General features: G+C 37.5%; 1 protein-coding gene across 5 annotated transcripts in view; it reads left to right on the top strand.

The window, feature by feature from the left end:
- The window catches only part of rims2a (regulating synaptic membrane exocytosis 2a), a 219,507-nt gene that overhangs the window by 7,993 nt on the left and 196,529 nt on the right, over window positions 1-14,985 (top strand). The gene's annotated exons all lie outside the window — the stretch shown is intronic.

Genomic DNA, 14,985 nt, shown 5'->3' with positions numbered 1-14,985 from the left:
GCTGTATAATGTGTTCCGTGCATGCATGTCCATGTTTTGTTTCGGGCAGTGACACACAGAGCGGTGGGATATTCATATGAAATTCCTGCCTCTGTTTAATGTTTCTGTTTGTCTGTTGTAGCTTAATAATAGGATGTATAGTTTAATGGTAATCTTGGGTGAAGTCTTTGTGCTAGGAAATATTTATAACCGAACACAATAAAACATGTTTATCATTTATTCCATGATGCCCTCTCCCCAGAGTATGAATGATTTATGAATATGAAAATGACATAAATTACATGCTATAGTCTTTATCTTCAACTGATTTCAAAACGGTTTTGATTTGAGCATCTATGAGAGTTACACAGCTGTACTATTACGTACAGCGTTCTATACCTTAATCACCATAATCAAAGCAACAGCTGAGTAATATCTCTGGGAATTTTTCTTTTGCATTTGTATTTTATTATTTTGCCATATAGACATGCTTCAGCTGGCATTCGATCCAAAAGTTTGGACATGATTCATGTAAACTGCGAAATACGTTCTGTTATATAGCGGATAGGACTTAAGGACAATCTTTGTGCAAAATAATACATTGGCTTCGATTTACATAGGGACTTAGAAATGTGCATTTGAACATTTATTTTATTTGTTTAAAATTGTTATTTACAATTACAAAAATACAAGTCTGTCATGTCCAACAGACTGTTGTAAGGTGTTTTCGCATTAGGAACTTGGGATCATTCTTGAGTACACTGGACCCCAGTGTCTGGTTCGTTTTGATCAATGAGAACACAAATGTTCTGGGCTCTGAAGAAGGTAATCTCGGTGCTTGGGCACACATCGAATGAGATTTGAAAGCCGATCGTACCTGAACATGAAAGTGGGCTGCTGTCGTCTGTCTCCTCCAAAATGTGGGGGTAGCACATTCTCAGCCATAGCTGATACAGTAGGAAGCCATTTTTTCCCCAAAATATTAATAATATTAGGCATAGCATGAAAGTAAGAGTGGCAAGAGAGGGAAAATATGCAAGTGCAAGTTTACCTGAGTACAGAGAATAATAATAATAATTAAAATAATAATAATAATTAAAATATTGTGAACATTGGCCAGTGGGGAGAAAGCGGCACGGTACAAATCAATCATGTCTAGTGTGTAAGCGCCCTAAAGGATTAAATGTACTTAAATGGACAAACATCTTGTGTATTGTTTTACTACCCTTATAGGTGTATTAGTGATATACCACCAACAGTAATAACTACTAAATTATTAGTTCATGTTGTGTTCATGATTGACATTATCCACACATAAAGAATCACAAAAGACCAACTGGTCTACCATGATACGAAGAATGTACTCTAGTAAATGAAACCAGACTTTCTGATGACCACACTTCTGGGGAAAAAACCCAACCCACATTGGGTTCATTTTACAACTACGGATTGAGCTATAGAGCAGAGCAGGGCAGCACAGAACGTCCCGAGTTCAGGACATCACTACCGTTACGTAAGTGCATTGAAGCGCAGACAGTGAGAGCCAAAGAACATGAGTCTTTAGTAGCCATGCGAAAATATAATATGAACAGTGGGGTTGTAAATATACCAGTCAGCGGCTTTAATAGTCTGAGCAAACATTATCTCACTTCCGGGGAATTAAAGAAAAAATTCCACACAGCTGGTTGATATAACCACGTAATAAACTTGTTTTAATCACAATACTATTAAATTAATAATACGTCATCATTGTATTAATAATAAGTACTTTGATAAGACTTACTGATTTTATTGTTGCTCACTGTGATGAGGAGTTGATTAGATTTTGCACCATATGCTTTATTTGGTCCCGTTTTCACTGCTATTCTTTGCAGATATGGTGTTATAGGCAGGAGGGTGGCTCAGGGGGTACCAGTCTAGCCCTGTACCTCCAGGGTTGGGGTTTGGATCCTTACATTTTCTTACAGGGGTTTTCTGCAGGTATACCGGTTTTCCCCAAAGACATGTGTTGTAGGCTTATTGTTTTGGTTTGTTTTTAAATTGCTTGTCATGTGTGCATGCCTGTGCCTGTAGGTTGCAAGAGGAATCATATGACATTGCAGCGATCCATTCTTTATCTCCACTTCTTGAACGTATGGCTGGATTGTTATACAGTGGTCCCTCGGCCTATTAATTTAATCTGTTCCGAGTTCTTAAGTCGAAAATTTATTTTCCATTTGGAAAAAACCTAAATGCAGATAATCCGTTTAAGGCATCCAAAAAATATTACCAATATTACCAATTTTCACCACTATAATCAAATTTTTGCATATAAAAACAATAGAACATGTAAGTGAAATAATTCAAGACATGTAAATGAAATCAAATATGAGATAAATAGACATTAAACCTCACTAAACCTTATTTTAGGTTTCTTTCGGCACTGGCTGCTTTTAAAAAGAAATTGAAAGTGGCTCTCTTTTCTTGCTAACTTTCTTAGGACCTATGGTACTACGTCGTTAATAAATCTTGCACAAAATGCAAAAACAAACCAAAAAACATGTAAACTTGGTTCGCTTGAATTTCCGCTGACCCAAAAAAGTTTTGAATGGCTTCTGGATGTACGCAGAAATTAGCCGGCATCTGATTCGACTTGGTTCAGCCCCTCATATGCCGAAAAGGCTGTGTATGCCGAGGCAAATTTCTTGCAAAATTTTGCAAGCCTGTGCTATTGTTCTGTTAAAATTAGTCTCACCCATCTATTTAACTTTTTATATCTAATTTCAGTAGTAATAGATGAGTGCTTAGATGATTTTAAAGCATTATACTACCCAGCAACTACATTAAAAAAAACAAGTACATTTGCTTAATGCTGCTAGCTAGCAATAAATATGTCTTATTTAAAAATAAAGAGGCAGACTAATGTTAGCTAGTATAGTAACACTCACTTACTCACGCATTCATTTTCTATACCAATGATCCTGTACAAGGTCCTGGAAGACTGGGGTCTATATCCGGGGCTCTGGGCATGGGGCAGGTTACACCCTGGATAGGGTACCAAATCAAACGCAGGGCAAGCAGGCATGCACACACTCATACGTTAGCAACAGTATTAACAATCATGTAGATTTATAGAGTATCTAGTAGATGTGGCTATGGATGTGGAAGTAAGAAATTAGCCTAAAAATATTGAACATGCCATGAATTTTTATTAATTGATGGAATGACTGATTGATTGATTGAAAAATACTGTTTGCACCAGGGTGAAAATACTCATAATGAATTTTGACCATGGTAGTCCAATGGTATTTGTACCATGGTATATAGGACCATGGCATTCTTGATAGTACCATGGTACTTATTTGCTGAAATAGTACTATACTATGGCACATGGTAGTATCATGGTACATACTTTGGTACAACGGTAAATGCACCGTTGTATGGTACTAGGAAACACATACCAAGATACTGTCAAATGTATATATAATACATAACTATGTACCACAATGGTAATGTTTATATAGTATGGTGCCACTGTACTATGTATTTTTTAAGTTCACAACTTTGTATCACTGTAGTATCTTACCAGTTGTCATGGTACTTACACTGGCACTTCAATAGTAACTGCAGTGCCATTTGACCTGTTATGGTACTTTCCAAAGGTTAATACACAATACTTGGCATATATTTGGAACCACATTGGCTAAGAAGGTTTATCTAATATGGTATTGCATGTACAGTATATCAAAACTTACAGTATAAAATACATGCTGAACCTTGGTGGGTACTGTGCTACGCAATAAGTATCAAAGTACTGTGGAACACACCATAGTATTTCCACAGTAGCCACTGAACTGCCATAGTACCTATCCCAGTTCTCTATAAAGTCCTGTGGTGTCTAGTACCTACCGTGGTAATATCAGTACCTCAGTAATACTACTGTATGTTTCATAGTTTACCATAGTGAATTTTCTTCCCATAGGAAATTTTAATATGGTATGTATGGGAAGAAAAGTGCAATAATATTTTCCCCATAATAAAATAAAATAAAATAAAGTATTTTTATATGGACTAGTACCTTTTTTTTAAGCAAAGTTGCCTTCATTATATTAGCTACCATTTTTATGGTCACAAAACCCCAGCCACTGGGTCCCAAGCCAAGATAAAATGGGGTTTGCGTCAGGAAGGGCATCTGGCATAAAATCTGTGCCAAAGTTGTGTGTGATCAGATGGTCCGCGGTGGTGACCTCTCGACGGGAGCAGCCGGAAGACTAACAACATGCTAATTTGCAATAGCTAGAATGTTAGTGAACTGGGCTTGCTACTATCAGTAGATAGCTTTATATTTTTATAGAGATAAAAGCTAAGAGCTGGGCTAATTAGAGCTGAGCACATTTTTTTTTATAGTTTTGTAAAATTACTTTTGTATTACTTTTTTTTTGTGCTTTGTAAGGTTTTAGAAAGGCATTTCCAAGACAACTAGCTTGCTAGCTTTCTGTCATGCTAGCTTTTAATACACATAGCATGTTGGTGAGAAAAACAAGCAAGGTTGAGGAATCCTTCAGAGAGCAAATTATATACATATGTTTAAAGGCTTTTTAGTTATGAATTGGTAGTTATGATAACCACCTAGCCTGGGTAGTTCTGAACAAGAGCTAACAAATAAGTACTATGATGTAAAGAGTCTGTTGAACACTGTGAGCATTGGGGACTGGTAAGATCAATGATACTGAGGCCATTTGTTTTGGCAGTTAGTCTCATGGGGACAGTTCTGTGGCCAAAGAAAGGTCATCTACATGATTCTTTTTCTATTGCAACACCACCACTGATATTGATATCCGGTGATGACGAAATCCTACTGAGGCCTGGAAAGGAGCGGAGTGTTGAGAAAGCAAGAGAGTGGAAGTCTGAAGGTAGAATTTGGCTGTAGGTTCTTTGGAATTGGGCAAATCTTGCTGTCAGTGGTCAAGGATCATTATTAGTTCCAATACAAGAGATGAGCTAGAACTCATCAGAAGTGTCCAGGTTCTAGAATATTCTGTACTTTCTGAGAACCCCGGTTCCTTGTGGGTTTTTGGGATGCCTAAGTGGTATAGCTTACTAAATGGGCTCCACATGGAACATTTCTGTTTTAGGGTTGTTATAATACAAATAAAAAAAATATATCATTCTAGATTTGAATCAATTAATTAACTTTCTGCTTGTTGATTGAAATAAAGAAAGATTCAATAAAAATGTTAGTTGATTGCCATCCATCCATGCCATATTGCACAAGGAAATTTTATAATCATGGTTCCAAAAAGAAGTCATAATTCTTTAGCCTGAATTTTGGCAAGGTAAATGTTTTTTTATTTATTAATTTATTTTCACAATTTTAACACTATCTTGTCACCTTTATTTTTCCAAAGTGTACATCTTATTAGCAGAACACAGAGTGTGCATCTGATTACTCTTCAATAATTTATGAACTTTTTATTTATTATTTTTTTATATTTATGTTTTTTATAAATAAGTGTAGTTTATTTTTAGTTTTTATTTGAATGGTGGTCTTTCAGCTGCTCCCATTAAGGGGTCACCTCAGTGGACCATCTAATCTCTATACAGCTTGCGTCTTCCTGACGCAACCTTCCCATTCTGTCTGGGCTTGGGATTGCCTCTAAGGTTGCCCTGCACCCAGTGGCTGGGTTTGGGCATTGGCTTGGTTTTACATCTGTGCAGTCCTACCACTGAGCCATCGATGCCGTTTGTTTTTCATTTATTAATTTTTTTTCATTTCACAATTTATTCCATAGCTAATACTGATATTCCCTATGACCTGATTTTATTTGTATGATTGCTAGAAAGATTGATTTCTAGAGCTTTAGTGTAACTGGTTCAATCCTGATTTTTGTTCTCTGGGTATTGGGTTTTCTGGATTCCTCCCATCTCCCAGTCTCCATGCTAGTAGGTAGACTGGCGATGCTAAATCGGTGTAGGTGTAAATAAGGTGTGAATATGTGTGTGCATGGTGGGACTGGTATTGCATAAGGGTTAAGTCCTGCTTTACATCTGAGACATACTGTACTGAGATGCAGATCCCCGACCAGTGTAAATCCTTTGCTAAAGTTGAATATATACATGTATAAAATTTATTTACATCATTATCTTTGTAACCATCTTACAGCAGTGGCAAAAGGGTTCTGGCTCAAGGCTTAGGGACTCACATCCTTCTCATAAGGTGTATCAAATTGCAGTGAAATATATTCTTATTCTGTGTTTAGGAATCAGACAAACATTGTGGCATTCTTTATCTTTTAAGTAAAATATCTATAAAATTAAACTTTATCTTTTTTTTAATTCCTTTACATATTTGGTATGCGTGACACTCGCTATCAGCTCCTTTAATGCATTAGATTTGCCTTATTTTAGTAAAAGCCTATGCTAAGGCAGCTTATACCTTGTGCTCAATGCAATCACATCAGAAAAATCCAATATCCAAATCTGTAGAATAGTTAACATAGAGGATCTCTTTAAATATGACATACATTAAATTAATGTTTCTTTTTAAGTAGAAAATCCCTCGTGGTTATGATGTAACGCTGCTAGTTCAGGTGGATTATCAGTGCACTAGTAAACATAATGCCTTTAAAACATTTCAGCCACAATGTGCAAAATAAATGAAAGGAACAAATTGCAGTGGAGTGTGTAAACACATATTGTAAAAACATATATCTAAACCATATATATTCTATCTATCTATCTATCTATCTATCTATCTATCTATCTATCTATCTATCTATCTATCTATCTATCTATCTTGTATATACATGAAGGTCAGCTGTTCTGGAATAGTTACAGTATTGTCAAATGCGTTTGCGAAACCCAGCAAGCACCATGATGAAACTGGCTCTCATGAAGATCATCCCAGGAAAGCACGATTATTGCATATGGTGCTTTCAGCATTGATTTACAGTATAGAAAGAAATAAGACTCAGGAAAAACCATGGCATGGTGGCATAGTGGTTAGCACTGTGGCCTTGCACCTCCAGATACCTGCTTTGGCTCTATGTGCATGGAGTTTGCATGCTTAGTGGGTTTCCTCTGTGTACTCAAGTTTTCTCCCACAGTCCAAAGACATGCACATTAGGTTAATTGGTCTTCTCAAATTGCTCGTTGTGTATGTGTGTGTCCTGTGATGGATTGGTACTACCATATGGCATATGTGCCAAGTCTCCTGGGACAGGCTATATATAAATATTAATAAAATGTTTTTATTCCTTTTCCTTTATAAGTACATTTAACATTGTGGACTGTCCAAGGATGTAACCAAGACAGATTGTTGTTTTTTGTTCCCGATATAGTCTCTGTTCTTGAAAGTGTGATGTAAAAAGAACTCCATGACTGTTACAAAGTGCTAAAACTGGACCTTCTGACCGGTCAGAATTGGGATTTCAAGATAAAATACATTCATAAAATACATCCGTGTAGCTGACTTAACCACAGCACACAATGCGTACTCATACTGCACTTCCTGTAGGACGTCTGACTGATTGTCTGACTATTGTCCATCGTTTCTACTCTGTGCTGTAATTCTCTCTGGCTTGCCTGCTTGCTTAATAGAGAGAGAGAGGGAAATGGAGGGAGGGAGCACAACTCCTTGATTGATGGTGGTGATATGGAGTAGAATGGCTGCTGATTGGCATGCATGATGTGAAGTTAGTTAAGCTCTAGGCTGTAGTACTGATACCTGAACAAATGCATGTAGAGTTCTGCCAGGAATCATTTAGATTGTACAGAAAGATTGTAAATGGCTTGTTTTTTTTAATCTTTTATAGTGAGAATGTGTTTATGTGCCAGCGTGAGCATTATACAGTATGTGGAAGCAAGCGGGTTTGCTGGTGATTAAGCAATACCTGATTTCAGCACTGATCTTGTGACATGCGAGATTGAGAATAGTGTTCGATGAAGCATAGAAAAGGGTGTGAATATCTAGATTTCCATCCAATGGCCAACATGTTTCTGTATTAAGGGTTTATATTTCTGTCCATCATAGCTGTGCATTCAGGTATGTCTGCATACTTCATTTCAACTCAGTTCAGTTTGATGTCATTATAGTCATTATATCTTGGTTATATGTACAATCGACCCCCGTTAAGTCGCTGGTTCAAAGTTTGCAAATCTCAGTTGTTCGCGGATTTTTCTTTAGAACTAATAATTGTTCGCAGAACCCCCCGCAATTTTGCGAAAACTGCAAATATCCTCAGCAATTTTTTAATGACTTTTTTCCATGGCAATATATATTTTTTCATGCGTTTTAACGCAAAACTATTAAGAACAATATAATTTCCTAATTTTGTAACATAAATATTCACATAAATGAGCTACATTTCCATATTAATTATAGTACTGTGTACAAATTTTTTAAATACTGTAAAGAGAACACACAGCATCCGTAAAGGTAAAATGGTGAATTATTACTGTATTTACCCTACAGTACTCAAACCAAAGGAAACGACAACGCAAAATGCGCTTGCATGAATTACAGTACATATATAGGGGTATTTTACATTCAAGCACTGTGGGAGACACACAGGTACCTAAGTGTACAGTATACAGGTTTACCTTAACATTACTTTTTTTTGTAAGAGTATTGGATTAAGCGGAGTTTGAAATAAAACTAACGTGTTTTGGGAGCATATTTGGGGACATATACAGTATAGGGTTTTAACAATAAAAATATTCATTTGTAGACATTTTTTAGACCACATCCAAAAAATTTTCACAATTCATGGGTGATCTACGAACGTAACCACAACGAAATTCGGGGGTTGACTGTATACCCAGATGTGCAGTGTGCAATAAAAGTGTAATATAATTTTTTTTGCAAGTCTGTATTCAGCATACAGAATAGTTTATGTTAAATGATGGTTTATTTAAACAAAATGGTCTTATGTATAAGGATTATACATAATATATATTTTTTACAGCAAACAAAAACAAACAGGTTCTGTCCAAGGATGATATGTACAGTATTGCTATGACAAAAAGTAAAACATGCACACTTCACCCAGAACAACCTCAGGCCAAGCTACTTTCAGCTGACCTGATAGATTCATTAGATTTATTATAATCGGTCATAGTCTTTGCATAGGGCAATGATGGCTCAATGGTAGGTGTCTCAGGCCCGGGTTTGATCCCCAGCCACTTGATTCAGTGCCGGTCCCAAGCCTTGATAAAATGGGGTTGCATCAGGAAGGGCGTCGGTGTAAAACCTGTGTCAAGTTTGTATGTGTTAAACATTGTAGTTAAACTCAAACATCAGCAATAAAACATTTTCTATCCAGTGGGTTGTTAATCTCCTATTATTTGCTCATTTATGTAAATTTGGGTTTTTGGATATGTCAGGTAGAAGAAAAGTTATTATTGTTATCCTTATATAAGGTGCCAATTTTTACCATGTCGCGAAAATGTAAAACGTTCAAAATGAGCATATTTGTATTTTTTTTGGTCACAAAAACAGCAGGAAACAACTGTAAAACACAAAATCATGTGTATCTGTGCTATTTCTTTGCCTGTGTCATTCAGTTTCGTTTTTTTTTTTTTTTTTGCTTAGTCATGTTTGAGAAGTTGGTTAAAACAAGCTAAAATTCAGTTCATTATATTACCTATTTTGTGCTGTACAAACAATTTTACACTCCATACTGCACAATCCTGAGCCCAATATACTCACTCATCGTCTATACCGCTTTATCCTGTATTCAGGGTCACAGAGGCCTGGAGCCTATCCCAGGAGGATTAGGGCCAGAGACGGGGTACACCCTGGACAGGACGCCAATCCATCGCTGGGCACACACACACACACATACTGTACATACACCCACTCACACACCCATTCACACACTACCGGCAATTTGAGAACACCAATTGACCTAACCTGCATGTCTTTGGACTGGGGGATGGAAACTGGAATACAAACTCCAAGCACACAGAGACGGGAATCGAACCCGGACCCTGGGCGACAGTGCACTACTAATCATTACACCACCGTGCCGCCTAAGTCCTATATATTTGAATGAAAAAACTGCAAAACAAATAATGCCTAAAATGCTCGGAGCTTTATCGACTATGCAGTAAAAGATGAAGAGCTTCAAGTAATCCTCACATCTCTGTGGCATGGCTGAAGGTATGATATGGGCTCAGAAACTTTAAGAAAGATTATCTAGGAATTTCATGCAAAAAAAGTTACTAGAATGGTTAAAAAAGCAATAAATATTTAGTGATTAATGGTTTTGCAAGCAGAAGCAACTTGTTGGAGAGAGACTGCCAGAAGACTTATTTGATCCAACAGGAATGTTTAAAACACTTGAGCAAAAAAGCATCTCCATATATTTTTTTTACGTAACGTTACGGCATGGTATTGGTTGAATTTAACAAGACCAAGTGTAATGATCATATTTTACGACTTGTTTATGCACGTAGTCTTTGGCTAAACTGTCTTTTGACTGCATCGTTTTTGAATTGCTGATGTGTGTTAGAGGATGATTTGCTGGCTGGTGTTTTATTTCCTTTTAGTGCATTTTCGACTTTCCCAGAAAATAAATAAATAAATCAGCAGTTGCTGCTTTGTACTAAAGAATGATTTTTAGGTTGTTACACACCCTGGCCATTCATAAAGCTGCACGTCAATTCATAATGCACTTCCTGTCATGTGCGAGTGCCACCTGGCTAACAAGTCTGCACACATGCACTTTTATACAAATGAGGCGCCATGGTGACTCTTTGTCCTGCGTTAACCCCAGCCGGTGCTATTCCTCTCGCCTGTAGATGGGCACAGCAGTCAGGCAGTGAAGTCTCGTGACTATCAGGGACCGGCACACTGGCAGCTGTAATTGCAGGATAATTATGTCGGGCGCTGGAATTCAGCCTGGCATTTACACAACAGGGGCTTTTTTTACCCTCTGTATCCTGCTGGTAGAGGAGCTCAGGACGTGCAGAGAGAGGGAGAGAGAGAGAGAGAGAGATTACACAGCATTAAATGGAATTGAAAGCAGTAAAAAAAATATAATGCAACACATTGACAGTTTGCTGTGATATCAGAGGAAAATACACTTCGGGACATGCGGTTATAAAATCATCTCGGAGGCAGGAACTCCGATTTGTGTCAGCCTGCATCATTACTGCTGTTTAATGTTTTCCTACAGCATGCTGGCGGCACAGTGGCTTAGTGGTTAGAGCTGTTGCCAAAATTGGGGGTTTGAGTCTCACCTCTAATTCTGTGTGTGGAGTTCTCACTGTGATTATGGGTTTCCTTTGGGTACCCTGGTTTCCTCCCACAGTCCAAAGACATATTGAGACAGAGAGTGAGACTGGGAGTCAGACCGATGGAAAGACATTGAAACTATTTGAATTGGCACTTGGACTGGCCTCTATTATGATGATGATGATGATGATGAGGATAGGCTGAAAGAAAGAGAGACAGGTCTCAGTTCTGGTAATGATGATGATGATGATGATGATGATGATGATGATGATGATGTGACAAATAGAGACACATGAATAGAGCCTGAAAAATGAGAGAGAGGGCAAGATATTCAGACAAAGACCAGACTCTATTTTGATGATGCTGATGATGATCATAGTAAAACTGAGAGAGAGAATGAGAGAGGGAGAGAGAGACAGGCTAAGACCAGACTCCATTCTGATGATGATGATGATGATGATGATGATGTATAGTAAAACTATAAAACTAAAAAAAAAAGTGAGAGAGAGAATGATGATGATGATGATGATAATGATGATAAATCTGAGAGGGAAAATGTGACAAAGAGAGAGAAAGAAGGAGGATGATGATGATAGTAAAGCTTTGACAGAGCGGATGAGGAGGAGGAGGAGAAAGAAGATAACGATGATGATGATGAGGGAGAAGAAAAAGAAGATGAGGAGGAAAAGGAAGAGGAGGAGGAGGACAGTAAAACTGAGGGAGAGAATAAAAGAGAGGGAGAGAAAGGCAAAGTCCAGACTCCATTCTGATGATGATGATGATGGTAGTAAATCTAAGAAGAAAATGAGAGAGAGAGAGAGTGAGAGAGAGAGAGAGAGACGAGGCATGATGATGATTATGATGATGATGATGATAGTAAAACAGAGGAAAAAATCCCCTTGATGATGATAATGATGAAGATAAAACTAAGAAAAAAATTAGAGAGAGAAGATAATGATGTTTATGATGAGGAGGAGGATGAGAGTAAAACTGAGAGAGAAAGAGAGAGAGAGAGAGAGAGAGAGAGGCAAAGACCAGACTCCATTTTGATGATGATGATGATGATGATGATGAGGGGGAGGAGGAGAAGGAGGATGATGACAGTAAACTGAGAGACAAATTGAGAGAGATGTAGAGATGAGGATGATGACAGTAAAACAAAGAGACTGAGAATGAGAGGGAAAGAAGGGTAATGAAGATGATGTTGAAGACAGTGTGTGTGTGTGTGTGTGTGTGTGTGTGTGAGAGAGAGAGAGAGAGAGAGAGAGAGAGTGTGTGTGTTTTAGCACTGGAGAATGTGACGAAAGATTTCTTAGTCTTGAATAGTAAATCTACTTTAATCTTGACACGGTCATGTTAACTAAATCTATTCATCTTGCCAACTTTTAGTCCATCCAAATACAGGACAGAAAGTGGAGACGACTTTTGACTTCTCATTGGTGACTTTTGAGTAGATTTTAGAACATGTACAGTGTAACTCCAGTATATTCTCTGCTTTAATTCTGCCCATCTGCTTTACCCAGAGAGCACTGTTGTATCTCAGTATAGTATAACTGTATATTACACTTATGAAGATTCCCAAACAGTGTTGTCATGTTTGTGGACATTTCTAGACTGTACTAATGTTACCTGTACCTTTAACTTGTGTGACTTTCTTGTCCATCTCAGCAGAAGCCTGCAGGTCCTTTTCTCCTCACTCAAAGACGTACAGAATGCTGTGGCTGGATTGCCATTGATGTACTTTAGTCATGGCTTTTTTCTTTCCCTCTTTTTGGCATCTCTATATTATGATGATTTGGACAAAAAACAAAAACAAAACTGAAGACTTGTGAAAGAACAAATAATTTTAATATTGTCACAAAAAAGAATGCATGGATCCGATGGCAGCAATTGCAAAAGCTTGTTGTTGTCTTATGGCACGGGGTTAGTCTCTCACAGGATGAGAGAGTTTTAACCCAAAAATAAGATGTCCCCCTAATATGGGATGCTTTGCAATGCAACCACGATTTTTTAAAGGGCCCTATTATGAAAATTTACCTTCTTTACTTCGTTTATTTCAGATGGGTCTCTAGTAACACAAACAATATGAGGAATAAAAATCATATTTGTGTATCGGCCAAATACTTGCAAATCAGGGCAAATCAGATATACCGCGCCCATTGTGACATCATACCAAACCCTCCCCAGTTTCAATGCTCAGCTCCATCAAGCTCTTCTCCTCCACTCAGTTCTACCCAGCTCTCCATTTTTAAGAGCTACAGGAAATGAGGCTATGCTATTGAGTAGTGGCTAACTGCTAACAGGACTAGTTAGTTAGTTGTTAGCGGTTAGCTCCCTAGCCTACGCTTCCTCAGCTATTAGTTTTGTTTTAACTTTTATAACACTATATAATGAAGATGGCATGAATTAACACTCGTACTCATATATTTTTTCCCATATTGCGTTCAATAGAACCGGAATGTAGGATATGTGTTGTATTTTAGTTAGAACATTAACAGACACATTTTTTTAATGTAGAGTGTAATGTGCGACCTTTTAATGAAAGATGTGTAAAGTAGACTGATCTGGTGTGTAATGTGTTTAATGTGACAAATGAGCAAGATGTTTGTCTCTGCAGTGTGACTGTATGAAGGTACATGATACTGTATAATGCAGTTTATGAGATCTGACACATTTCGCTGAGATGCTGCTACCTTTTATATAATTATGATACATTCCTTTAGGAAGGAGATTTAACAAAATGGAATAAATATAAAATGCAATTAAACAAAAGTGGGACACTTAACGGACACGCTTGGCAAAAGCAGGTTAGCTTCAAATGTGCACCTCATCGGAATCCACAAAACGGGATGTATCGCTGGTGTGAATACATTTCTTCTACATTCTTTTAAATGACATGTTTGTCATGTGAGGAAGGAGTCTCCAGTTTTAGTGCTCAGTAAAAACAATGAGACATTTTAAAACTGCTAGATTATAATTTTAGTGGGTTCCTGAACTAATTAGTTTTGTTTGATGTTCCAAAACATGTAACAATGTACACCACAAAAGGTTTAAAAAGTACAATGTGTCATTGTCTATTTAACAAGCCTTGTAATCATTAGGAATCATCTATACTCATCTATAATCATCTTTACTGTAGCTTAAGGATGTGGTGTTACAGTTACAAGAAAAAAATCCACTTTAGGCCACTTTATTTAACCAGCAACCAGAGGGAGTGCTGTTGTTGCTGAATATTAGCACGACTGGGATGTGATTGTAAGCTGAAGATATCACAGGGGTTAGAAGGTTTTGGGATTCAGGCTTGTGTTGGAAGCTGGTTAGCTTTATAGCTCTTGTTAGCGCTAACCAAACACGGACGTTTTAGAGGCAAAACAGAACGACTTAGAAGCAATTACTATGGAGACAAAGTGTTATTGAAGATGACATAACGTTATCAGATGTGATTTTTTTGCTGAAAGTGTTACCATGACTGGTTCTGAATGAGGGTTTTGGCAGGCAGCTGATCTCAAAGCTTTCTACTACTGCAGACCATACAGACCTACTTTCACCAAAGCTGGGGACTGACAGTTGGTGTAATTAACAACTATTAGAACATCTTTGATGCAGACTGAGATACATGTAGTTAAATGTCCTAGTGCTGTTATGCTCTATTATCATCACTCGTGTAATGCCTCTCTCAATCAGATCGCTCAATCCGAACTAACTATAACTGTACGCCCCATAGTGGTTTATTCCTAACATAAAATGTTAAAAAGAACCTTTTTTTAAAAAAAATGTTTGCATCTGTA

The sequence above is a fragment of the Clarias gariepinus genome, chromosome 26 (genome assembly GCF_024256425.1).
Source record: "Clarias gariepinus isolate MV-2021 ecotype Netherlands chromosome 26, CGAR_prim_01v2, whole genome shotgun sequence".
Lineage (NCBI taxonomy): Eukaryota > Metazoa > Chordata > Actinopteri > Siluriformes > Clariidae > Clarias > Clarias gariepinus.
Note: the sequence above shows the minus strand (reverse complement) of the source record. Positions and strands in the feature narration are given on the sequence as shown.